A 26,893-nucleotide genomic window follows, 5' to 3' on the forward strand; every position below is an offset into this window, starting at 1 on the left:
GCCTATGTGCTGATTTGATCTCTCTTCGGCTTCTCTTTAGATCCTACTTCTTTCAAGTGTTACTCAGTAGTTGCACGTCCTTTCTAACATAAATGACCTTAAGTCACCATAGGCATTACTGTACGTGTGACTATTTCTACTTAAAAATATGCTAGAACAGGAGAAAACCCTTCAACTCATGCAGTAATAGGCATCCTGACTTTCTAGGTGAATTCAAAGTTTGCATCTAGTTGAAATGCTGGGACTGCATGCTCATTCTGGCCTTTTCAAAGTGACCATGGTGCTGGGTGAAGTTTGTACATCCAATTCCTTCCAGACCATTTTTACTGGGCACTTATTCACATGAAAACCAGGGCAGAGGAGAGGGTAAGAATCTCCTATGCCCTTCGGTCTGATTGAGAGGTAGGGCTGGCCCCCTGATGTCCACAATCATCTGGGCCTTGGAAGTGTTTAGTTTCACTGAGGGTAAGCAGTGTTGACCAAACATAGCGTGTAGTGCCTTCCCTGAATTATAGTATTTTTCCATAAGGTCACCAGCTACTTGAAGAATTTGGTCAGGTACTACACAAGAAGTTGCAGAATAATGACGTTTCAACACCTACTTTTTTGCCCTTTTCTCCACAGTGTTTCTTGTAGCAGATGCCAGCTCCAGGCAGTATACATGGATGTCAAAATTTGAATTGCAGGCACATTGTGTATTTGCTTGTTTTCCGGATGCCATAGCCTAAGTCATGCAGTTTAATCACTCTGAAGGGAAACAAAATAAGAACAATAAGATTCCAGCCAAATTTAGGCAAAAAAGATCCAGTTACCTGATTATAGTAATGCACACAATCTGCCTATGCATCATTAACATAAATGTGACCATATCACATTCTTGTGTCTGTTCACTGTGGAGCCCAGAGATCCATATTTCATTTTGTGAGAAATACTTTTATTTGAACATTTGCATGCAATGTATGTATGCAACTGAAAAGTCCAATATTATGGTGTTTGAAAAAAACTTAAAAATCTCTCATAAAAAAGGATCTCTAATAAACCAAGCAGTTGATTTAGACTTTCTTGTGATAAATGCTACATTTCAAAGTGATGCTTTAGTTTGTTTTATTTCAGATAAAATATTAAAACAAATCCCTTTGCTAATGTTGCCCCAAGCAAAATACCATGTTTTAAATCTTCCAGAAACAACTAAAGACAACCTAGACCTGGCCACAGCCTAGATCCTACTGAACTCTTAGAGCCAGCAGAGAAGTGCAGATGGTGGAAAGATTGCTGGATATGAGTAAACTGGTGACTTTAGGCTGCTAGAAGGTAGACGGAAAGAAGAAAGACTAAATAACTGCTATAGTTTAGGAATGGTACTCCCCAATTTAGTGTTCCCACTAAGAACAACCATGTACTGCTCACTCACTCCTTCCTTCCCACTCCCCTCGCCCTGCAGTGGGATGGAGAGGAGAAATGGAGGCACAAAAGGTAAAAATTGTGGGTTAATATAGGAACAATTTACTGGAAACAGCAGTGAGATAAGAAAATGAACAGTAATAGCAAGAATGACAGAGGGTACAAGAAATGAATGATTTGCATGTGAGTTCTCACTCCCAAAAATACCCAACTACTTTGTCCACCACCCTACCCTGACCCAGAAGAGAGCCCTGGAAAATGACAGGTGAGGTGGTGTAGAATAACCCCCAGAATCTAGCCATGCTCCCTCCTGACTACTGCAAAAATTAACCCTGTCCTGGCCAGAATCCAAGTTATTATCCAGGTTATAAATCCAGGACTTTATCTCTTCAGCACCCTCTTGTGAAATATACAGTTGAAATGAGAGTAGTAACTTGGCCAGGTAGGATGAGGCTTTAAGCAACCTGGTTTAGTGGGTGGCATCCCTTTTTATTGAAGTGGGGTTGGAAGTAGATGATCTTTGAAGTCCCTTCCAACCTAAATCATTCTATGATTCTTTGTTCACTGGATTTCCCATTTCCTTCCCCAGACGAGGTCCATATTAAGCTGAACAGTTCCAAGACAGTTTTTCTGACCCTGAAAGTAAGTGCATGGGTCATAATTATGTGGCTTCTTCCATCCCAAAAGTAAAACAGGAAACTTCTGGGAATCTTTATCTGTATATAAATAAGGAGTATTCCATGGCATGTGTCTCCCTGGGAAGCATTTCAGCACTGTATGGAGATCACAGTTCCCATGGGCCAAAGCCACATGTGGCAGGGAAAATGCAATTAAACAGTACAAGTTGTCATGGAAATAGCCCTGACTCTTTTCCATCTCCTGGTATACACAAACCTGTATGTCCCTGGCCAATTTAAGTGGGTGCTTCCAAATCAGGATCAAGGAAAAGTCTGCAGCAGTCATCTCTGCCAGGGCATTGTACCTTGTAAGAGGCTTGGTGTGAGGAGTAGCCTTCAGGACAGTCCTCAGAGCTGGCTGTGAGACAGAGGGCCTTCAGGAGGTTTTGCATGGAGCAAATGAACAAAACCAAAGTTGACATAGGAGACATTCAAGATAAAATGAAAAATAAAATAAAAAACAGTTAGGGTGAGATTAAAATAAGTATCCAAACAAAGTTTATATAATTTTAAATTAGGACACAGGCACATGATTGACTTAGAATGGGATACCAATTTACAGCCTATTTCTTCAGCAGCCCACCCCAACAGCCACTATAGCTCTGCCAATATACCCTCTAGCTGTAACTGAGCTATGAATGTGTCTGAACTCTGAGTTGGCAGAATTAAGAACCCATGCATAACACCACCTGTCTTCAGAGCTGGAGCTCTTTGGGATGAGCTTTATTTCCCCCAGGGTGTCATAATGCATAGAGTCTAAGGCCATTGAAAGATTTCTTTCCAACTTTGCTTTCCTGGTTTTTTTTTGTTGTTGTTGTTTTGGGTGTGTTTTCCATGTTTTGCTGTTGAAAGTAGATTAAAGGGAAGGAAAGGCAGAAGCAAGAAGGAAGCCATTCTTATGTTTCCCAGACTAAAGCAGCTGCAAGTCTTCTTGACCTTCATGTGGACTATACAAAAGAAAAACAAAATTGCTCCCCCCCTCCATGCCCTTTCAATATTGTCAAGGTGGTGGCCCAATTAGTGCTGTGTGCTAGGCATGCAGAATGGCAGGGTTTTATTTAGTCACATTTTCATCTCTGCTGAATGAACAGCAACTAATTCAGATTTCTTCAGACTGCACAACCAGTTCCTATTAACAGTAATTAGAATGAAGTATGTGCATTGAGGGAAAACAGATGTAAATGATGAAGAGATGGCAAGCCTGGTCTCAATCCCTCCAAATAGTTATCACCACCTTACAGCTTGAAGTATCTGTCTGCAAAATGTCTTCAGAAGGGTTTGGAAATTGCCTTTGTGGGGTAAAAATTTTGCTGTTGGTTCTATTTATGAAAATGTTTTCTTACATGTCTGAAAGTGGAGGAAAATTATTTGTTATACAAAATGTCCATGATACTTGCACATATACAAATTTTAAGGAAGATAGTAAATATTTTCATTGCATTTTTTCCCTTCTTCTGTTACCAGAAAGATTATATAAGAAACAGCAGTGTAAAAAAAGCTTCCTACCTTCCTATAACAGGATTAGCTTATTTCACAAGGGGTGAAAACCTGTAAAAAGCTGAAGAAACTGAATTTGAAAGTCAGTCTAACATTAACCGGTTAAAAAAAATGGTTCAGGTATGCTTTCATTTCAACATAAATTATAACAAGGATAATCACACCATCTAAATGGATGAATAAATCACCCTCTGAACAAGGTAAGTCAGAATTCATGCTTAGCTTTTAGTTGCTACCATTGCTTCAGACAAATCTCAGCCTAAATTTTTGAAAGTTGGTATCAGATGATGTGCGGAGGTTTGATTTTACTTTTGAAGTGCCTTTCACTTCAATTTTGGTTACCTTTCTGTGTAGTCTTTGGTGGATGGAGCCTCTGTATGCTTGCTCACCTTGGAGGCCCTAAGAAGGCAGTCTGGCTGAAATACTAGTTCTGCATTACTGCAGAGATTCTTCTTGTCCTGTTCATGTAAATTATCGTGTCCATTAATATCAACAGGCTCAAGATTTCATCCTAATCCTTTACAATGCTGCACCTTTTCAGGGTTACCTTCTTGAAATCAAGAGGAGATAGCTGGTTCAGAGCCCACTTCATTCATGTGTCGAATCAAAGGGAACATAAACAGATGTGCTGGACAACTACAGCAAAAGTACATGAATAGTTTTGTAGCACACTATCTTACCTTGGCTAATCATGTGAAGTACTAGGGCATCCTGTAGTAAGATAACAATAAACCCTTTTATCAACATTCATTTTCACCCTAGTAATGGAGGAGGTCATTTATAGACAATTTTCTCACTCACCTAACACCTGAATGAGAACACATATGGCAAAATAAGACTCAGACCTGGTTTTGAAAAAAAACAAACAAAAGACCACTGGGCTTGTTCTTAGCTTTTGCTTTCTTTTCCCAAGTACTGTAATTGAACAATCTTTATTTTCACAAAAGTGCTGTTCCACTCAAGCTCTTAGTGCTTGAGGATCAATGAGAGATGTTGGAAGGTGAAATTTAGACTGACAGAGGGAAAAAGGGCTTTTGCAGCACATTTCATTATTTTTTAAATAAATGACCTTAATGCATGCTTTAAGCAGGAGCTGGCCTTGGAGAACGGCAGTGGTAAAAGCACTGCCAGCTGGACTGGAACAAGGGCCCTTTGTTCCAAATATTACGTATTTATTCTGGATCTAAATGAATATAGGATTTTTTTTTCCATGCTTTAATAATGAAATGAATGCCTGCACTCCCCCAGGGAACTGACACTGACCAAGAGGCAAGCAGTTGTCAGACACTGCCTGCAGCAAAGCTTACAGCTGCTCCAGATCAAGCTGCACTGAAGAAAAGACTATTAGGTCTCTGGGGATGCAGATAATAGACAAAAATTATAATGTATGTGGACAAAAGTAGAGGACAGTAGTGTTTTCTGGGATTAAGAAGCAGGCAAAAAAATGGTTTTGTTATGCCCTGCAAAATGATTGCTGACTCTCGTTTTAGGATGACCCCTGACCTGAAGGAAAATAATGGATGGCCCATCTGCTTGATACACAGGAATCCTCAGGCACCATTTTGTCCTATTATGTCAAAACTGGTGTTAGAATTATGAATGTGTTACCATTTGTCTTTCCTTTGTTACGTGAAACAAAGGTACCAGATACTTACCAAAACTCCCCCCTGCAAGTATCGTTCCTCCTGCACAGGGATGAGACAGAAGCAGGTCTTGCTTGTGCAGTCTTGCTCCTCACTCTGTTTTCATTATGGAGGAAGCCATCCATCTCAGCTCGGAGCAGGCATCTCTCCAACGAGCTACGGATGGGCTGAGAACTGCTAATAGGATATGGAGGCTTTCATTACTGCGCTACTCATCTGAAGCTGGGCCAGCTGGGGAGAGACTGAAGGGCATTACTGTTTATCAGCTGTGGGAAATAGATGAGGGAATCTATTCTGCTCTCCACTTCATATCACCAGCAACATTTCCAGCTCTCTCAGCATTTTTTGCAAACGTTTTATGAGAATCTGAGCTATTTTCCCCCAGTGGCACCACTGTTCAGGCTGCGGTTGAACCATGTTGAACAAGGATGTCGTGCTGTAGTTCCTATGCTATAAAACTCTCTTTTGCTAGATGCAGTTCCATGGTCTTCAACCCTGGAGCTTGCACAAGATACCATAACCAAAATTTTAGAATTGGTGCTTACATGTGGCATTTCTTTCACAAATTGGAGTAGGACATCTACAATTTCCAGTAATTTCACTGATGCTCAAGAGGACCAATTAGTTTATTTTTGTAGACTTGAAAAGCAATAATGAAACAGTGCTCGATCGTAACAGTCACACAAACAGGAAGCAGTTCTTGTGTCTGTGTGGGTTTCAGTGCATTTTTATTATTTCTTTAATCTGATGCAGGAAAGGTCTTTCTCCTAGGCCTGATCCAGGACATCAGGAGGTGGCATTGCTCATAGAGAATCAGTGATCTTCACTTGCAGGCATCTAGTCACCATGAACATTGCCTAAATTGTCCCTATGTTTGTACTTTCTACACAATCTGTTCCTCATGGTGCTGTTGCTGGGAGCATTTATTCTGATTATCTCTTGCATACAACCTTGAACCCATCCTTTTGCCTGCAGCAAGCTTGGGCAGATAGAAGTAAATTGGCTCCCAGCTGTAATACCAAGCCTTGCGTGTCTCCTCCTGGTTGCCCAAATGCCCCCTCCAGCATCATCCAGCACCTGTGAGGATGCAAGCAAAGATTTCTCTGTAAGGAGAAAAAAAGCCAGCATGGATTCAAAAGGGATGGTAGCAAGGTATAATCAAATCTGCCAAGTAGCACAGAGGATTATTATTTCAATTCCCTTTTTTGTAATTGGGAGCAGACAAGTTGCAGAACACCTTTGTGTTATGTACACTAGTAAAATCATCAGCACTCACAGAATGTCCCTCACTATTAAGGAGATGCATTGGCTCTTGATAGGAAAGGGAAGATAGCAGAGGAATGCAGCTCCTGGCCTGAGTTCACCTGGCATCCATGGCACTGCTGCATGCAATGCAGGGACAATACCTTCTTTTGGTGCTTTTTCAATGTGAAAACTGTGACTAGCCCAGTGACCTGGGAACTGTTGGAAGATGACCTGAGAGAGAGATTAAGAGAGAGACAGGCAGAATAAACCCCAAACAAACATAGGTCTTAAGGGAACAATCTACTGTAATTCCCACTGCACACCTGGGTAAGTTTGCCAAGCTGTATCTGGGATACCAGACAGCAGCTCCAGAATTTCACTCAGATAAATGTCCCTAGCTATGCTGTTACTACATAATTACATGTATTTGATGTGCGGTGACAGCTAGAGGAATCTGACTCATTTGTCAGCTTCAAACAAAGCTCAGTAATAACACTTTGCATTTCCATAAAGGTTGTCATGTCTGGAACACAGAATGCACTTAATGATTCAGCAGCATCTTCATTCAGGAGATCCATTTTTCAGGTATGAGGAAGTTTAAATGCATAGAAGTTAAATAACTTGTCTGAATTCATGCAAGACCTCTGACTCAGAGCTGAGAATATAATTTAGGATAACCAAGACCTCATCTTGTTTTTAACCACTAACTAACAGTCTGTTTTAAAATAGTTTTTGCTTTTGGATTAAAAGATAAAAACTCAGTGTAATTTATGATACATAGCTAACTTGATTTCAATGCAAAATCCTCAGTCCATTTCATTGTTTCGCTTCCTGAGATCAATAAAAAGCTAAATATATTCTCATAGTTTTAGTGATTTAGAGGAATATGAATCACCTGCACTAAGAAGGCGTAACAGTCATGCTGGCATTTTAATACTACATTTCTCAGTAACTACCGAACCTATCCTCCAGATGTGTAAAACCAGTGACAAAAGCTATGATGCCATTACAAAGCAGCAGTTCTTCTGTTATAACATCTGCCCTTTGACCACAGTACTTCTGCTCTCTTCTCTACTGGGCCACAAAAGAAGAACCTTTCTCTGAGACCCAGCTGGCCCTGGCTTGATACCTCAACACATGAGGTTTCATAGTTCTTATTCCATGGTCATCTTAGGCTGAGCTGCAGATGCTCCTCTTTTCAGGAATTTACTAGGGTATTTTCCTTCAGTGGAGTCCTGTGGCAACAATCCGCACAGGTTAGTTGTAAATGGTGGAAAATGCAGTACTTGTACTATTGTATGTCTGTTGCATTTCAGTATGGATATTTCTTGTCCTTGTCATAATCTATAGGCCAAACCGTGTTCAAATACCTGTTTTGCATGTTTTTGTTGTTTCGTACGCTGAGGACATTGCCTCTCTCAGTCGTACCTTTCCCTTTTAATTTTTGCCCAGTCCTCCTCATAGCTTTAACCTTCACATTATCCTACCACAGACCTTCTCTGCATTTGCCTGGATCTTTTTGAGACAAAAGTTATCAGGGGATTGCGATATTTAGTATAAATCTGTATTCATATGATACTCTTCTAAAAACTGCCACTGATTTCCACAGAGCTTTGACATAACTAACTGTATTTATTGAAATTGAATTTCTCTGTTTTCACCCTCTCTGGTTATTTACTCTATATTTCATTTTCTACAGATTGCAAGACCGTTTGTAACCATCTTTGCTAATTAAAATAATGAACAATATTTGTTAAATTTCTCTATCTGCATTTATTGATCCTCATTCTGCAAATGTTTAGCAATGAACTCACAGAACTGATCTACAGAGTGTCACAAATGAACTCTGGATCAAAACTCATTATGTATTCTTACCCCAGTGCTTTGTAAGCTATAAGCAAACATGTATTCTGCTTTCCAAAACGGTGGAAATCTTTGATCCTAGAATGTAGGTGCCTTAAACATCAGCTTCAGTACTCAGCCAGCTCTATCCAATAGCACACAAATGTAAAAGCATGGAAAGTTGACAGCATCTTTATGTGACAGCATGCATCTGTTCTTCAATGTGTTCAAGATGCAAGATTCACTCATCCAAAAGCAAAACCTTTCTTACGTCTTTTCAAATCTTGGCACAGTGTTCTTCCTGGGGATTATTGGCTGACTGGGAGAAGTGGCCTTTGCCTCAAGTATCAACTCTTCCCACTTCTCCATCAATTCACTGAACTTGTCCTCCACCTCTTGTGTTGTTACTAAGTAGGAATGATTCTTTTAAATGCTAATATATATGACCGCTCATTTACAATGTACTAAATTTATGACATGAAGCGTACTCCAATTACTGTTTCTAATAACCTCACCATAAAAGTGATATTTCCCTAATAATTAATAATTAATGACAGAATAATTTCTATAATGAAAGATAAATTTTGGTGTGGTAACATAAAGTAACATGTCTCTCTTTCTCTTTTAACATAAAGATTCTGCAAATAACCAATACAAGAAAATGAAACAGACGTTCTCACCTTTCAACTGCCATTCACCACGGATTTGTGATCAAGTGTAAAACTGGAACAATACAGAAAGGAATCGATCTGAAGTATTCAGGTTACTCTTTTCTCATTTGCTTGTGTCTGTTTTGCTTTGAAATTATTTCCATTATCCCAAAGACCTTCCATAATGAAATCAATTTGGTTTAATGCTTGCAAGAAATCAAGTTCTAGTAAGCAGTCTTATAGATGAGAAGAAAACTGATGTCTCTCAACACAAGCAAATTAATGAATTCAAAGAAAGGTTGTTTTTTAAACCCCATTTCTATATCCAGTTCTTCTTGTATCTTTGGTACAAGGTACTGTGACCTAAGGGTTCGTGCCTTCTCCTGTGAAACTCTGCCCATATCAGCCACACTGAAACCCAGGGAACACAGTGTTCACTGCTGTTAAAAGCAATTAGGCAGTTCTTTACAGCAGTCTGTGGTAAATATTTTCTTTTCCCACCTGTCCCTGGCTGTAAGGGACAGTAATAACACAGTGTGTTGAAAACGGCCCAGCACAAGGGTATTTTAGCACAACATGCCAGCACATCCCTTATTGTAGCAGTTGAAAGATTGATAGCACTTTCTGTTTGGTTACATTTACAGTGACTGAGGAGTGACAAGCAGCATTCTGAGGACTGTAGTTTATCTCATCCTAAATGTGTCCACAGTTTTTAGTGTCTCAGCTGATGCTGTTGATGATGCACAACCCTGCTCAGTGCTCTTCTGGGGGCTGTGCAAGTTTATGCGTTATTGAACAAGCAGCGCATAACCTGCCATACTGGCTGGTTATTTGACTATTATGAAATGGCTATAACTGTGTGATGATATATTTGTGACTATTATAGTCAGTTTGGTATTAATCAAAGCAGCAGCAAGCTGCTCATGCTGGAATTTACTGACGACACTGAACATGTAAGAAAACGGGAAGAATAGGCCTAGAACAGTTAGCAGGGTTCTAACATGCTTTTATGTTTAATATAAGAGAGAAATTTCTAGTCTGCTTCCTGAGTCTTAACTTGTGGAATCAGTCAGAACTCCTTAGGTTTGATTTTGCTGTATTTAAGAGAAAGGTAGAGTAGTTTCACCTAATTATTGTGTTTATTTTTGTAGTTAATGTGCATGCCCTTCCATCATGGCTTCACACATGATAAGGTGTATATGTTTGGGTATTCTGAATTCACAAGTATTACCTCATGCCTCCAGCTAGGTTTAGCCAACCCAGCATTTGCCAACACAGCCATCTGAAATCCTTTCAACAATGCTACACCTCAGACACAGGTAGATGCAGCTGCTCTTTGGCTGCTGCATATAAGGATGTTGGACAGGCATCATCAGGTGGGAAGTGGCACATTATCATGTGATGCTTTCTGTCCTTAACAAAGAAAAGCCTATTTTGGCAGACAGGAAGGGAACAAAGTATTTCTTCTTTGTCCAATCCATTTATGCATTGTGCCATGAAAATGTCAGGAAAGTAGTGGGATGAAGCACATATTTTTGTAACAGAGAGATGCAGCCTGAAGCAGGCTGCTTATCTGATCCAGTTTTTTTCTGTGTTTGTGTCCTACAGTTCATTTGATCAGACAACACTGCACTACCTGGTGCTGTAGCTGCTTTTACAGTACCTCACAGGAGATTTCTGAGCTGAAAGCTTATTGCCTAGTTTAATTTCAGAACCTGCTGTTCTCTTTGTGAATACACTGTCAAATTCTCCTCACATATTTTTTATATGGAGGCATGTTCTTCCAGGAATATATCTAGAGGCTGTATCAGCCCATCCCTGCTTGTCCCTCACTACACTAGATTTTAAGAGGCCTTAAAGGGTATGTGTTAAATGATTGCCCAGATGTTCGAGAAATGCAGAATTCAGCCACTGTTTTTAAAGTGAGTTGTGAGGGCACATTGTTGAACAGTCCCCATCTGAAATCTCACACTTCCTCCATTCAGACTTCCAAAATAAGACAGTGCCTGCAGAGTGACCACCCAATTTTCAAAACCATCACTACTTCTTAAGAGTCCATAAAATCTACAGCTGACTTCTGGTCTCCATTTTGGAGACCTAAATAAGCTGCTTTATTTACATGAATTTATAGTTTATAAGAATCTTTATCTGCTGTACCAGGTGCTACAGCAATAAAGTAAGATAATCCTGAGGCAAGATTCCAGCTCTGTTGACACATGAACAAAAGGCTTGTTAGATAAATACAGGTAAGAGATTCAAATACACATAAGTGCAAGCCATATGTTGTCAGTGCAGAGAGACACCTGAGCTGAGCTGAGCTGAGCAGCAGCCTTTTGCAATAACCTGCATAGCTGTACCTTAATTTTTCATCTCCTTTCTTGGATAGAATAGAAAGACATTTGTTATTGTTAAATGTGTTTTTATTCATCACTGTACTTTCCTCAAGCCCAGACAGGAAGAGCAGATCCATTCAAAGAGATGTCTCCTAGAGACGTGGAGAGGTAGCGATGCATCACATCATAAGAGAGCACCTCATTCTCAGGGTGTAAGGTTTTAGTCAAGACGTAATGTGGCATTGAATCCATGCCTTGAGATAGTCAACTCAGAGTCTTTATCAACAAGTTAACCTCTTTTTGTTTTATTTTATTTTGTTTTCAGAAAAAAAACAAAAGAGAGCTTCCAAGTTTTTATGCTGTGGTCTTTTCAAATTTTAGGGTTGTGGTTTTTTGGGTGGGAGGGGTTGTTTTAGGGTTTTTTAATTAAATACTGCTGTGCATTGCTTCAGATGAAATCCCTTGTTTTCCGTGATGGTAATATTAGGGTAACCAGATTATAGATGGTGAAGTCTTCAAACCCCTTTCAAATATGAGGGTTTGACCAATAATCCTTCCATCTTTTGTAACACTACATTCTTCAAGTTGCTTAACCATTAGTGTGAACAGGAAGATCCTCACCAACTACCTCTTTAATTTATATTATCTGAGCTTCTTTAGCAGGTTTCTTATCCTTCTTTGTCACAGACATGTCCTTTATCCAGCATGTCCTTAGGGACAGAAACATGTGCCTGCTTTATTCCAAATGCAGAAGAGAAACAGCTATCAAGCACTTCCTGTCTCTCTGAGTCAGTATTTATGATTCACTGAGGGCAAAAATAAGGCAGAAACTGAATGTGCTTGCCTGAAAGGAACACAGCCTACATTTGGGAAATCCAGTGATAATATTAGTTGTAAATGTCTTTTATATAAGCTTTCTTAACAGTTTTTCATTCTTGGCAACAGTCTGTCATAGTCTGAAGCACCCAGTACCGTGTTTCTGCACTTTTTCTCTTCCCCTTTTCTCAGCTGCATCACTTGCTGTTTGGTGTTCAGTGTTGGTTTGGTATTCAGTGCTGCCACAACCTAGAGTTTGAGAAGAATTGCCACTAGCCCCCTCAGAGCAGTTTGCCTGGAATTCTCCAAAGCAATGGAGTCTCCTCCTGAAAGAGCTGTTGTAAGCTTGATAACTGACTTAACAGTCCCTCACCACGTTCTTCAGGTATGTTGATGATGTCCTACAACATCACCAAAAGCCATCTCTGCACTACCAAAATCTGTCACTAAGTTTTCAGAAAGAAAATGGTATGGAGGGCTGTACTCAGAATTCTTACATGAGAAATACTGCAAGGGAACACTTCCACTGTTTTTCCCTCTCATTACTTTTCCCGTGCTCCATAACAGCCATATCAGGCTGCAGTAAGCCCTCATCAAAAGTAAACTCTGCAGTTCTCTGATTCCATTTGACTCCAAAGGAATAAGCAGCATTATGGTATTTCTTTTACTAAATACTTAATGGAGCATTTGAAAAAAATACAGCAATGACAAATTGGCAAAGTATGCCTTAAGTGTCACATGACAGAAATAAAAGTGACACTTGGCCAATGCAGCCCTTTCACTCATCAAGAGATGTCAATCAAGATGTCTTGCTCCCTGACAAACTGTCCATCTAGTGGAAATACTTAAGAAGATTTGGATCACTCTTTTCCCTGTATTAACAGCATCAATAATGAGCTCTCTGTCTAAGGGTCAGCAGGTCACTAGCCCATCAGCTTGGATTACTCATTGTTTCACTCCAGGGTCCCGCTTCCCTGACCAGCAGCTCAGCATGCAGACTAGATTTGTCCTGGAATCTGTTCTGGAGGGGAGCAGCTGGGTATCTCTTAAACAAAACCCATGACTGGGTTGATGGCTAGATCAATCAAAGGCAATTCCACCAGGCATTGTGGCCAGAGCTATGCCTGTCTCTCTCACCAGCCCAGGACTCCAGCAGGTACCCAGTATGATGGACTTTTTTTCATGTTGTAACATCATAGCCTGCTATATGAGGTCCACACTCTCAGCAGCCTGCTGGAAAGGTATAAATGTACTGCAGGTGTCTCATTTTCCATATATATTTTAAAAGAAAATATAAATCTTTTAATCTATTTAAAATAAAAAAAAATAATAATAATTAAAAAAAAAAAAAGCAAACATCAAACAGTGAAGTGTCCGGGAGAAAAGAGGTATTGATGTGGCCCAGAGGAGAACTCAGGCTTTTGTACCAGAAGGACTTAGTGATTCCATAAATGAAGGACTTGAAGGATTTCAGGGAAACTTGAGGAATTTAAGTATTGTGCCAATTGCAACCATAAATGACCACAAATTGCACCTTGGGAGGTGAAGGTTACAAGAAGAAAGAGGGTAATGCACTGCTGAACCAGGTTGTACAGAGACTCTTAATTCTTGGGTGTTTTGAAAACTGAGATAGACAAAACCACAGCTTATTTGACATGATTGTAGCACTTTTAACAAAAGACTGGACCAGACATCTCTAGAAGTCCTTTCTAGACAATGCTTTTATGAGTCTGTGGTACTCTGCTGCATTGGTGTTTTCATGAGCAGAGCCTTAGATTGTGACCTCTGAGATGCTTTGGTATATATTTGGAGCCACAAAGTGTCTTCTAGATATCTATTTTCTGTAAAAAGGAATGTATGTTTATGCTTTCCAGATGTCAGGGAGCAGCAAGGACAAGTAGCTCTGGAAGGGCAGGAGCAGAGGGTGACAACAAGGCAGGCAGGGTCTGTGACATCCCTAACAAGAAGTAAGCAAGCCAACAAGTTTAGCCAGCCAGGGTCAGGATCAAGTCCAGGGACAGTGATGAGGGTCAGCGTTAGTCCAGTGATAGCCCTGCTAACCCATTGTGGTCAGGCTGGTCCAGGATCCAGATGGGAAGTCAAGTCTATCAGGATCAGGGTTGGGGTCAGGACCAAGGATGTATTTGGTCTGGACTCACAGAGCTGTAATGAAGAGATGTGGCCACTAAAGAGCCCCAGCTCCCAAGGGAAAGCTTGGTGGGCAGAATATTTCTTCCAGCTTTCTTCATGATTGTTCTTATTAGTGAGGGAGTTGACTTTGGAGTCAGTCAATTAGACTGACTTAGTCAGATTGTCTCCTGCAAGGAGGGGGGAATAGGTTCAGAACCCTGACTCCAGGGGAGGTCCTGCCCAGAGATCATCAATCCAGAGCCAAAAGCTGGAGAGGAGAGCATCTCTGGGCCATAGGTCCCTAACCACATCTTAGTTACATGGTAAGAACAGTTCAGGTTGACAGGGTATGCCTTTCAGTAGGTGCTTTAGCAGATTTAATGTCTAAATTCCCTCAGACATATTCCACACTAGAAAAGTGTCAGATCCACCCTATATAGCCAGATTCTGTCATCTGTGACTGTTTCATCTTTCTGACAGATCAGCTGGCTTGGCTACCTCCTCTTTTCACAATAAATGTAGCAGTAAAAAGTAGTTATCTCTGATATTGAGAGCGCTTCCTGAACTTAAACTTTCCTTGCTCTCATCTTCAGTCTCAAGCAGATTTTTGGGGTTGAGTCTAACTAAATTTCTTTTGTGCAGATGGGAAGCCTTTCTCATTGCTTTGAAATACATCAGGGTTTGTTTTTTAAAAGATACATCATTATTATTATTATTATTATTATTTAATACAGACTTGAATTTCTATACGTGCTTAACAAAAATAACACAGTGAAAAAATTTACCAGGCTGCTTTAATAGGCTGCTTTAATGAAATAGTTCCCTCCCCCTTTTTTTTTTCTTTTTTTTTTCTTTTCTTTTTTTTCTTTTTGTTTTCTTTCCGGGGTGTCCTGTCACAATATTGAGCAGCTGGCATTCACAGGGTGCAGTCCTGTGGGTGTCCAGGCAGAGCGAGTACAGACAAGGACAGGGAGCTGAAACTTGGTGGTAGCTGTGGCACTGCCTTTTACTGAAAGAGACTGATGAGATCTAGAGGAAAGGCTGTGTCTTGTACTGCGTGGCATTGAGCAATCCCTCAAAACTTGGAAGTAGGGAATAAAACCTTCTCCCTAGCTGCATCTGCAACAAAGAGGTATCCACAACAAGAAGGAAATACAAAAGCAGTGATTATCTAAGGAACTGGTGCTATTGATTGTTTTAGAGCATTCACACTTCCAATTAACACATGTTCAGTTGGCCAGTGATTGCTGGTTTTGTGTCTGTGGTCATGGATAATTGCACCATGTGATGAACTAAAATATTCCCACAGAGTACAACTGTATTGATCCACAACCTAATTGTAGACATTATGAAAATACCTTTTAAGGGGCATCAATGAGCAGCCTTGTTCTGAAGGAATTTTTATTTGGTTTGGCAGCATTAGAAGTGTTTAAAAATCACTCACTGTGCTCCTCTCTTTGAGGTTGAAATTTGTTCACCTGAGGAATGATATACTGAGCCTTCATGCATAGCTGGAGATTAGTCACTAGAACAATCAGCAGGGCGTAGGGATACATAAGTCAAAGGATGATTGTTTTCTTGCAGAGTTGTTATTATTTTCCCCAAACCATATTCCTCCTATTCGAGGTATGGCACTGTCTGCCAGGGCCAGTAATTCAAGGAGACAAAAACCTCATTGGGACATGGGCTTGAAGGGACAGCTGATTTAGGAAAGAACACTGTTTGGTCAAGAAACCCTCATTTTGACTACACAAAGAATTAGACTATATGCAATACACTAGAATGAATAGACTATATTTCATCTTATAATTCTTGCTGCTTTATATATCTAAGCTTTATCCACTGCCCACCCACCACAGGCTCAATGGACTCAAACTGACATTCATCACTGTCCTCTCAGTGGAGCTTCAGCTTGACAGCATTAGTGTGAGCCACCTTCTTCTGTGCTGTCAGGTGAGCAGGGATGATATAAGGCAGCAGAAACTTGTCAGATCCCATAGCTAAGTACAACTCAGATTTCAAAGCCAGAAAAATAGACTCCTGAATAGCTGTCATGCTTCAAGGCTGAGAAATTCTCATTCCAGTTTAAAGCAGTAGAAATTATCTTGGCTATGTCTCAAACCGTTGTTTTGTAGTGTCACTTCTTACTATTATAAGACACAGAAGCATTTGCTTGAGAGAAACTGTTATTTCAGAATTTAAGCCCTGGCTTTCAAAAAAATAAAGTTATATATTGTGTAGCTTATTTACCATAATAATATATTGACCTTTCCTTGCACTTTTTTTTAACGATTCAGAAATCACATTACCCCTATTAAAGAATTAGGACCTGTATAATCTCCCTGCTCTAGGCTAGCATTGCTATTCTCAGTCTACAGAGCAGGAAATGCAAAGAGATCAGAGTAACAATTCTGTTCACTGTCACTTAGCAGATATGTGAGATAGACAGGAATAAGATACAGACCTGAATCCCAGAACTGCGGTGTCAGTACTTCAGGATTCTCCTTTTACTGTTGTAAGTAGTAACAACAGGCACTGAGTTACCAGAAACTACACTGAGGACTCATGCCTTCCATCAGGCTATGGCAAGTTAGCAGGAATTTGGAATAACCAGTCATTGTGGGTTCTCAGAGCACTTCATCTGTGAAGTGTTGCTCTTCCATTGAGCTTTAAAGACAAAGGAAACAAGCTCAATTGGCGAGTATATTCATATCCTGTATGTTAGGGTTTCTCTGTTGAGAGGTGGCATCTTTATATGTACATGGCATATGTTCAGCCATCCCTCAGTGCCTTGAATATAAACCAGTGTTTTAATTTTTTCCTTGAAATGTGTCACACCAATGGGTTCTCCCAGCATTTTCCAAATGCTTGTGTAGTAGCTGTTGTACGCAGCATGTTCTCATGCCCTGTGGTGATGTGCCTGTGCTACGTATCTTAATACCAAGAGCAGCAAAGAGAAAATGTTCATTCTGGGGCAGACTTCACAAACCTCAGACATGCCAGAGTATGTATGAAGAGGTTTTGACTGATTTTAAGGTGATGGAGAAAGTGCACTGAAAGTAACAATGGAGGGAAGCACTGTACACCATTTGGAGTTGACAAAGGACTGTAATTCATGCTTCTTCTAAACAACAAAGCACTAGGAGTACAAATGGATAAAAAAACCCCAAGGTTAGATTTTGCAAATCAAATGAAAACAAGTAGTGAAAATCTCATCATGCAAATAAATAATGAAGTGAGTCCCCTGTGGAATGAGAACAGGCTAAATATGAAACAATAATGATATGACTCCAAATCCAAATTAACACTTTGCCTCATTTTTCAGTAAGAAATATGACATTGATGGGATGAATGCAGAGGACAAATGGCTAATGGACATGAATGCACAGAGGCAGAGATGACCACATTGGGGTGTAAGAATGCTCAACATGCTCTTTTGAGAAACAAGATGATTTACACACTGAAATGTGAAAAAAAATTCTGAATATTTAATGGAGTATGGAGGTGTATTATCTGACTATAAAACAGCAATCACACTACCCATATATACAATAGGGAGAGGCAAATAATCCAGAATCAAGGATTTAATCTGGATTAGATGAGTAGCACAGATATGAAGTGGTGAATATTTAAAAGCAGTCAATGAAGTAGAAACCAGGACAAAATATAATATGGATTTAGCAGTGATACTTTTTAGATGATAATTTCACCTTTTGATACCAAGGATGACAAAATCTGTGTAAAATATAGGACAAAAATACAAGAAAAACACCATTAAACCCAAAACCAAATCTCATCTACCTGCATTGTAGCTAGCTACCAACACCTTACAGAAACATGAGTTCAAAATCAGTAAAAGAAAAGAAATAATAATTAGTCTGGAAAGAACTGCCACTAGTGGAAATCCTTAAACATTTGGGATTGATGTTTTAACATCTTCATTAATGACCCTGATAAGAAGTTGGCGTGTACTAATGAAGTTTGGTGATGACACAAAGCTCAACAGAGAAGGAGAATGTAATATTGTACTGGAAAAACTAAATGACCTTGAGAGTTGAGTATTAGAAATGGGATGAAATTTAATTGCATAATGTGCAAAGTCATGCACTTAACGAGCTTATAACATGAACTTCTGCAAATTGAGAGTTTCATAGGAAAATGACAGAGAAGGAGGGAGACCCTGGGGCACTCGTTGATTACAGGAGGATTATGAGCCACCAGTACAATGTGGTCATGAAAAAAGCAAGTGCCACAGCTGGAAAACCTCCTGGTATAGCCAGGGATGCATAATGTGGGAGACATTAATCAAAAATCATGTGAAATATCACCTATTTTCTTTATTTGAAAAGTTTCAAATGGGAAATGGATGTCAAATCAGCTATTGGGATTTTCTTAGAGCTGGAGACAGGAATTTTCTTCTCTGTGAGTACAAAGACAATATAGCTACATAAATGTCCTTATCATGCCCATGGGTCTGGACTGGTTCCCTGCACAGTGCTGTGCCCTACTTGATGGATTCACAGGCCCCAGAAAGTACAAGTCCATTGTGCAACAGAGATGTGTCCTCCCAGAAACAGTTTTCTTGGCCTAAAAAAGCAAAATTAACTGGAAACTTTATTGCTTTCTATAAAGAAACACTGGCGTTTGTAGCTGTCCTGTCCCCTAGAAAAACAATGTGAAGAAAAAAAAAACCAAACAAATAGGGAGAAAATCAAATAGACAGAAAGAGAGCTTTAACCAACAGAAAAGAGAGATTTAGCTGTGAACTTAAGCAGGAAAATAAACTTGCTTTAAAATTGAGCTCAAATTCCTTAGCATCCTCTATTAATATTCTTTTCCAAAATGGTCCCAGAAAAAGCCTTCAGTCTCTGATTTTCTGTAACATCAAATCATCAGCCTATTGGTTTAAATATACTGCTTGCTAGGGAATGTGCTAATTTTCAAGAAGTTATCTCATCACTACTTTATGGGAAAAAATGCATATTTAATTCAAGCTTTGGGTGACTGATTGTTTTCAAGAAACTTGTCATAGAACTTAACCTGAAATTATTGGAGTTGTTTTGTAGTTCCTGTACCCTTTGCAGTGATCTGTAAAGGATTTTCCCTCTGTGCTCACCACTGGTGAGGCCGCAGCTCAAGTACTGTGTCCAGTTCTGGGCCCTTTACTACAAGAAATACATTGAGGCACTGGAGCAGGTCCAGAGGAGGGCAACAGCGCTGATGAAGGGTCTGGAGCACAAGTCTGATGAGGAGCAGCTGAGGGAGCTGGGGTGTTTAGCCTCGACAAAAGGAGGCTCATGGGAGATCTTATCACTCTCTACAACTTCCAGAAAGGAGATTGTAGCCAGGTAGGGTTCAGTCTCTTCTCCCAGGGATCTAGTGGTAGGATGACAGGACATAGTCTCAAGCAGGCAGGTTCACACTGGACATCAAGAATTTCTACACAGAAAGGGAGATTAGACATTGGAATGGGCTGCCCAGGGAGGTGGTGAAGTCACCATCCCTGGAGGTGTTTAAGGAAAGACCGGACGTGGCACTCTGTGCCGTGATCTAGTTGAGGTGGTGGTGTTCAGTCACAGGTTGGACTCGATGATTTCAGAGGTCTTTTCCAATTCAACTGATTCTGTGAATCTCTGATCTGCTATTTTATGTCATGAACATTTGCCTACAGGAAGAGTCAGCAAACTGCATTGGGCAACCAGACATGGGGTGCTATTACGCAGTTCGTGGAAATCTTTCCTCTGCAAGCAGACTAGGCTTTTCACACTAAAGATGGTGCAAAAGAGACAAAATTATTTTTCCACCAATTACCATGAACTATTGATGCTTTCATCACTAGGATACTGATTATACTGATAAATATTCTTCATGAGGTCTCCCTTGGACGCATGTGTTTCACCAGATGCCTCCATCTCAGTGGCTTAGAGTGGAGTGATTTCTTTGGAGATCTGAAGTACCTGTCCTCCTTCTGATCCCGCTAGAGACAAGTAACTGTCTGGCAACACATAAATCTGATAGCAAAGTCCTTCCATCTTGAGCACCCTTTTGGAAGACATTTAATTTCTTTTTTTTTCTTTTCATGTTTTCCAGATCTCATAAGCTTATGTGATTAAGGGGATTAGTTTGGAACTGAAGGAGGGATTTTTTAAAAATATATTTTGAGTACTACGTGCCTTGCTGTTTTTCCCTCGGGTTTTACACTTGTCTGTAGCTTTTCAGAGGTGCCGAAAAGCACATGGATTTCAGCAACATCTACGACAAGTAGATACTTGCCACCTCTTCACATTTTACTGCAGTTCCACAAGAAAAGATACATGCAAGAGGAGAGAGACTGCAACTGTGTTGCACACAAATACCCATGTTGAGCCACTCCATCATATGGTTATTCACCCACTGCCTGGTTATTCACCCGTGCAGGGTATCTGACACCTCCTGAAGGGTGCTGCAGGTCTGTGGCACTTAACATTCAACAGCAGGGCTTGAACAGCCTCTGTTCTGCAATGAGATGTCCAGTACATGGAGAGAGCCAATTCAATTTAATTTAATGATGATTTCTCGGCTTTTGTCCAATGCAGGCACCACCACATCCTAGGAAGAGTGACAGACCAATAACTTAACCTTTGCATTAGTGTGGAGCAAACTGCTGCATGCTTTCATGGGATTGATCGTAAGCCCTGTATCAAGGAGGGCCAGACACAGTCCTCTCTGGAAAATCACAGCCTGTAGTTAAATCTTGACCTTTTACTAAAGGAGAAGCAAGGCTAATTGTGCCCAGCTAGTTAGGCAATAACTGAGCTTGAACACCTGATTAAAGAGTTTCTGGGATTTTATGCCTCTCCAGAGATGATCTGGCAGCCGTGATAGACTCCAACAATGCCTGACAGCGAGGGCTTCCTGCCAGAACCAGGTCTTTCTAGCACTTTTGCAGTTACTGAAACCACTTTTCATGTGTGCCCGGAGGAAAAAATAGGTATTTGCAGTAGTGATGTGAGAGATGGAAGAGAACAAGAGAACACATTTTCTCTCTCTTCTACATGCATACATGCACACACATGGACAGGCATGTCCCACAGCCATTAAAATCTCAGCCGAAGGGAGGAGATTTCTCAGGATGCATGAGGTGACAGCCCTTGGCACTTCTCCAGCCAGCCCTCCTGCAGATTCTTGCTGCATGAGAACAAGCTGATTAACAGTTCTCCATACCCTGAAGCCGGGGCACTTAAGAGAAGGGGTTGTTCCTTTTATCCTGCAGCTGCAGAGAGGGTACCACAGCAGACAAGGTAATGAGAATTTTCCGATAGTCTCACCTTTCCATTCCCAGCTGCTTTTCTCATTCTTCCTCTGTCCCTCCTCCCTCTGTCTTCAATGTACTTGCCCATTAATGATTTAAAAAAAAAATCCCTAGCTGGTACACACAGAAGTGCAAAGCTGCTGCTGAACAGACTCCGTTTGCCTCAGGATCAGTTGCTGCATCTGTTTGTGAGGCTGCCAGTCAGGACTGCAGATGATTTAAGAGGCTTTCTTATTGGCAAATTAGTTAAACCTGCTGTGCACAGCTAGGTCTTGGGAGAAGGAAGATGAATGCACATTTTAATGACTGAATCAGCATATATTGGGAACCAGGATGGCAGGAGCCTCACCTCCCTTGAGGCTCACCAGCTATGACAAGCAAAAAACCTCCCTCCTGTTAAAAAGTACATGATTGCTGTATGCCCCACTATTGGATATATATTCTAGATGGATTGTACCAGGGCTCCTCGATGACATTAAAACATACCCAGCGTTTTTATAAGATATTGGTGCTGTTTACACCCTGATTCCAGTGCTGAATCCCAGGAAGAATAAAACAGTTCTGTGGAGTGGCTTCAGAAGATTGATATATCCTTTATGCTCCTGTATGAAGTAGTAACGTACAACATCAGACTGCTGATGGGTATAGCAGTTGTTTTATATACAGAGATTTACCCCTGTGCTGGCAAGTTAGCACACCTCCACCACAGCCAGTGAACTGGTGTTGATTTATATCTGCTGAGGATTGCAGCCATAACTCTTGTCTCCGTTTTTGTGCATGTGTACAAATACACTCACGTACTTCAGTTTTCAACAGACTTCAGCTCTCCAGTGCAGCATCGTGTCCTCCATCTGTTTATATCTCCAACAAAAATTACTGCTGTTCTTCAGTCACAAATGTGAAATTATTCTATATCCTCAGTGACACTGAGATAGTAGAATTTATATTGCACATATGCTTGTTTACACATGCAAGATCTCAGTCATTATTACTGTTGCTGATTTATGTTATTGCTATCCAAAGCTGCATGCATTTATGTACACCATTTATTTTAAATTATTTCAGAAATAAATCATCACATAACTAAGCAATCAGATGAGTATCCTGTTATTTGCCTCATCTCTAACTATTCCAACCCAACCACCAAATCCTTTTTTATCACTTCACAAGTTCCATTCTTGCACTTTGAGCTCAGCTGTTAAAGCCACTTTGGACAAATGCATAGGAGCATATACAGAAAGGGAAACATACAATAGACTTTGGGAAGTCAAGAAACCCTGAAGTTAACACACTGGAGAATTGACATTGAACAGCTTACGTATTTCAAGCTTTTAACAAATCATATCTGAGATCAGTATGCTACAAATCAGACTGAAGTATTGCTTATATGCAAACTGATCCCAACACAGCAAGGAAGCAGATATCAGCCAGATTTTTCCCAGGAGGATTTTTCCGAATCAATTCTTTAACAGTTGTCCTAAACCTCGAGGAACTCATCTACTTTTTGGACTACTTACCTCCTCGTACACTTTTTTTTGCCCTACCAGCCTACCTTAGGTTGTTTTACCCCTGCATCAGGAAGAACATTATTTCTGATATTCATCTTCTTAGGCAGTGTGGTAAAGTTTTGCTGTGTTATTCTTTAAAGGTCATATCTTTTAGGTACTAGCTATGCAAAACCTGACATCTCACAATTTATTTCTCTCTGCAAAAGGACACTAAATTGTTTAGCAAGACACTGCCTTATTGTTTAGACAGGGTAGCAGTGACTTTGTAACTGAACTCAATAGAAGCAGATCCCCAGGTGATTTAAATCACAGTTATCTCACTAAAGTCAGCACAGTCAGTGCTGCCAAGTTAAAACAACTAAAGACATGAGGGCGAATCTGCGCCTTACTGTAACAGCACATCTGGGCCTCAAGTCAACGTTTCCAACACCCAAATGTCAGAGAGACATCTGTAGTTTTTTGAAGGCTGATTGATCATTGGAACCAAGCTACTCAGCCTAGGTCTACACAGTGAACCTCACAATCCCAAAATAAGACATCCATGGGATTAGACTGGTTCAGACATAGGCAAGAGCTGAGGGGGAAAATTCTGGATGGCAGTTCTGAGAGCTTGACTTTACCTGAATTCTGCTGCTGACCTCCAGCTCTGTGTTGGATCTCATCACCAGCTCCTGTAATTCCCATGGAGTTGTGAACATTTCAGTTTCACCCCTCTACATGCTTGAGGCCAAAGCTTTGCTCATGTCCCAGTTACACGCTATTCTGAGAGTGGCAGAAGTGGTGATTGCATGTGAACTCAGCAAAAGAGTGAATTCTCTACATCAAGACTAAAAATGGCAAAATTGGACCCTTCTCATTAAATAAATCATATGAACAATCAATTTGCATATGTTTTGCTTTCTTGGGTATAAATTTTTAAATATTTTAAAGGTTCAAGAAACCTGGGAGGATTTATAACATGAATCCCTATGAACTGTGATCTAAGAGTTACTTGTCCCTTAAGAATAATGATTTACTGGGTCTAAGCAGTTTTAGCATCATTATTTTTAACCTACTGAGGCTTTCAATGCAGTTACTTTCAAAGGAAATAGAACCAGATGGTAATTGTAGATTAGAGAAAAAGAATGAACTCCCAATTAATTATTAAAATTAACTGTTAATTTTAGAAACTTACAGCAAATTGTTCGCAAAAGAAAATTTAAAGCTACAAGAACATCTAATACTATATTATTTCTCAAATTCCCTGTTCACAAGATGTAAAAAACATTTTAAATATTGGAGAAATCACAAAGAGAAAGCAAATGGCACCAGGTATATCCTGAATTGCGTCAAGGATCTTTTCCCCTTCTTATATCAGAAAATCACAGAATGAATAAGGTTAGAAGGGACCACCAATGGGGTTAATTGGTCCAGCGTCCCTGCTCAAGGAATATGCATGCACAGCATTCACATACCCTATAAGGTGCTGAAGATCAATATATGTCTGTGTTACATAGATATATATCTCCATTTCCATCTTAAGGCAGAGTGAGACCAGATTTCCACTTTTTTTGAATTTTTTTTTTTTTTAAGGGTTAAGAAATTAATTCCTTACTGTGATAAATTAAAATATTTCAATGGTTTTGGGATTTGTATGAATGAGAGAGTAATATCAGTAATATCAGAGAGGCAAAAATATTCAGACTAGCCCCTGGTTTCATCTTGGGAGTCAAAAATACTGCAAGAGAATGTGTGTCTAGTTCAACTGAGAGAAGACAAAATATTTTGCTGCAAAGAGAGTAGAAACTATTAATCATGCCTAGACTGTGGTGCAGTCAGCTACTCTGACCTTCCATGGCTTCCTTGAGAGTTGAGAGTACTTGAATCCTTTTGACTGGTGGTGAAAATATACATTTTCTTTCCAAGTTTGTTATCTCCCTGTTTTTTGGCGTTTTTAAAAGAGAGTATCAATATGTGTGACAATAAGGAAGGTCAGTTTAGAAAAAATTTAATATCAAAGTTCTGTTTCACTTTCAGAAAAGGCCACATAAAATATCCTCCCCTTCCAAACTGATCTACTCCCTCCATGTGTTCAGTCAGTTCTGATGCCTTCAGTGACAAACTGTGATTACCAGCACATTCTTTCTCCCCTTAGCTGTGTGTATTCAGCACTATAAATGAAAAAGGGCTGCAGCTCCAGTCTGTGCACACCAGCAAGGGAGTCCCAACCATCCCAGACATACCTTCATGAAACTCAAAGTTTTATACTTTCAACACCTTTTTTTCTGAGATCATAACTTCAGATGAAGTGTAATGACTGGGACAATGCAAAGAATGGTACCACCTGGAGCATGGTCTCAGAGTAGAGTAAATTTTGTACAAAGAAAGTGATGAAGAAGTGATAAAGTGGTGATGAGAAAGAAACCTCAGAATATTTGCAGTGGGATCAATATAGGGCCCTGCTGTAATATGTTTAGAGATCTGCTTCTATCATAGTATTGTGCTATATGTCAATCATCCAGTGGCTCAGCAGGCACTGGTCACTTAACAGCAACACTAAGGGAGGAAAAAAACATGTCAATTAAACTGAATAAAAATATTAAATCCCCAAATATTAAGCATACATCCAATTTGGCAACTCATTTGACTGCCTAAGGCAGTTGGTTTATAGAGTCATGTTCATTCCACTTAATATTATTAACAATTCCCAGGGAAGTACTGCATAGTTACAGTAGCTAGCACATTAATCTTTATCATATGTGCAAGAGTGGAAGCTTGGAACAGGTTTATGAAAACAGAGTGCTTATTCTTTTTTCTCCAAACTGATCTCTATGCAGAAAATAATGATCTAATGAGACTACTTACTAACTGACTGTTAACTTCCCTGAGGCTAGAAATGCTTTTCCATCAAGTGCTGGGACAAAGGCTCTTCTGAGGGTTTTGAGCTTTTGGCGTTTGAACTTCTGCTTCTTCTCTTCCAGTCAATGTGATGATTGGGTCACAGGATGCAAAACCTCATATTCCAGTTTTACACATGCAGTGGGCTAAATTAACAGTTCTGCATGGAAATCATTCTAAAAGCACAAGTCATCTTCTGCACGGATTCCTTTTGCCTTTGCTCATTAATATTGGGGTGTTTCCTCTAAAAAGCAAGTGACTCTGGATGTACACTCTTTGAAAAAGAGCAAAACCACTGGATCTTCCCCTTTTAAGGGAAAGCAAAGCTGAAAGGAATCCAATTGTGTTCCCATTCTCCAAGTCTACTTTGTACATAAGAATATAAGAGAAGCCAGTACTGGGTCAGATCAAAGGTCCATCTAACCCAGTGTCTGTCTCCAGCAGTGATCAGCACTGGATGGCTAAAGTAAAGAATAAGACCAGGGCATAGGTATAATCATCCTTTCCCAAATATTACTCCAGCCTTCAGCAATTTGTGGAACAGGGTCTTCTTGAGTCAGAGGTTATGGCTTCATGTTTAAAGACCCTTAATGGATTTTTCTTCCACAGATATGTACTACAATCTCCTGAAGTGTGAATTCCTGTGGAAATGAGTTCCACAGATTCACTAAATATTTTGTGAAGAAGTATGTCCTTTTGTTTGAATCAAAGCTAGACCCTAACAGGTTTCATTTCTCCTACTCCTAAACCTGGAAATGATACTGAGATATTGTTCAGGTTTATCTTCCTCATGCTGCTCTTTATTATGAAATATTGCGAATGATGGAAAAACCCCACACTGATATTTTATCTACACTTACTCCTCTCTTTTTTTTTTTTCCATGCCAAAGAATCCTACTCTATTTAGCTATTTCCTATCATTTATCACCTAGTTCTTCACTATACAAGATCCTTCAGTAAGTGACTCAGGAGACATGTCCAAA

The 26,893-nt window shown here is 40.0% G+C and overlaps 1 long non-coding RNA gene across 1 annotated transcript; it reads right to left on the reverse strand.

Moving 5' to 3' along the window:
* Positions 1 to 339: 339 nt before the first annotated feature.
* LOC125317184 lies at positions 340 to 16,882 on the reverse strand. The gene is made up of 4 exons (XR_007199961.1): positions 16,699 to 16,882; positions 5,231 to 6,295; positions 2,384 to 2,452; positions 340 to 747 (listed from the first exon to the last, which is right to left on the reverse strand). It is a non-coding gene; the product is annotated as an uncharacterized LOC125317184 (long non-coding RNA).
* Positions 16,883 to 26,893: the final 10,011 nt, after the last annotated feature.

This window comes from Corvus hawaiiensis, chromosome 26, assembly GCF_020740725.1.
Source record: "Corvus hawaiiensis isolate bCorHaw1 chromosome 26, bCorHaw1.pri.cur, whole genome shotgun sequence".
In the NCBI taxonomy this organism is placed as follows: Eukaryota; Metazoa; Chordata; class Aves; order Passeriformes; family Corvidae; genus Corvus; species Corvus hawaiiensis.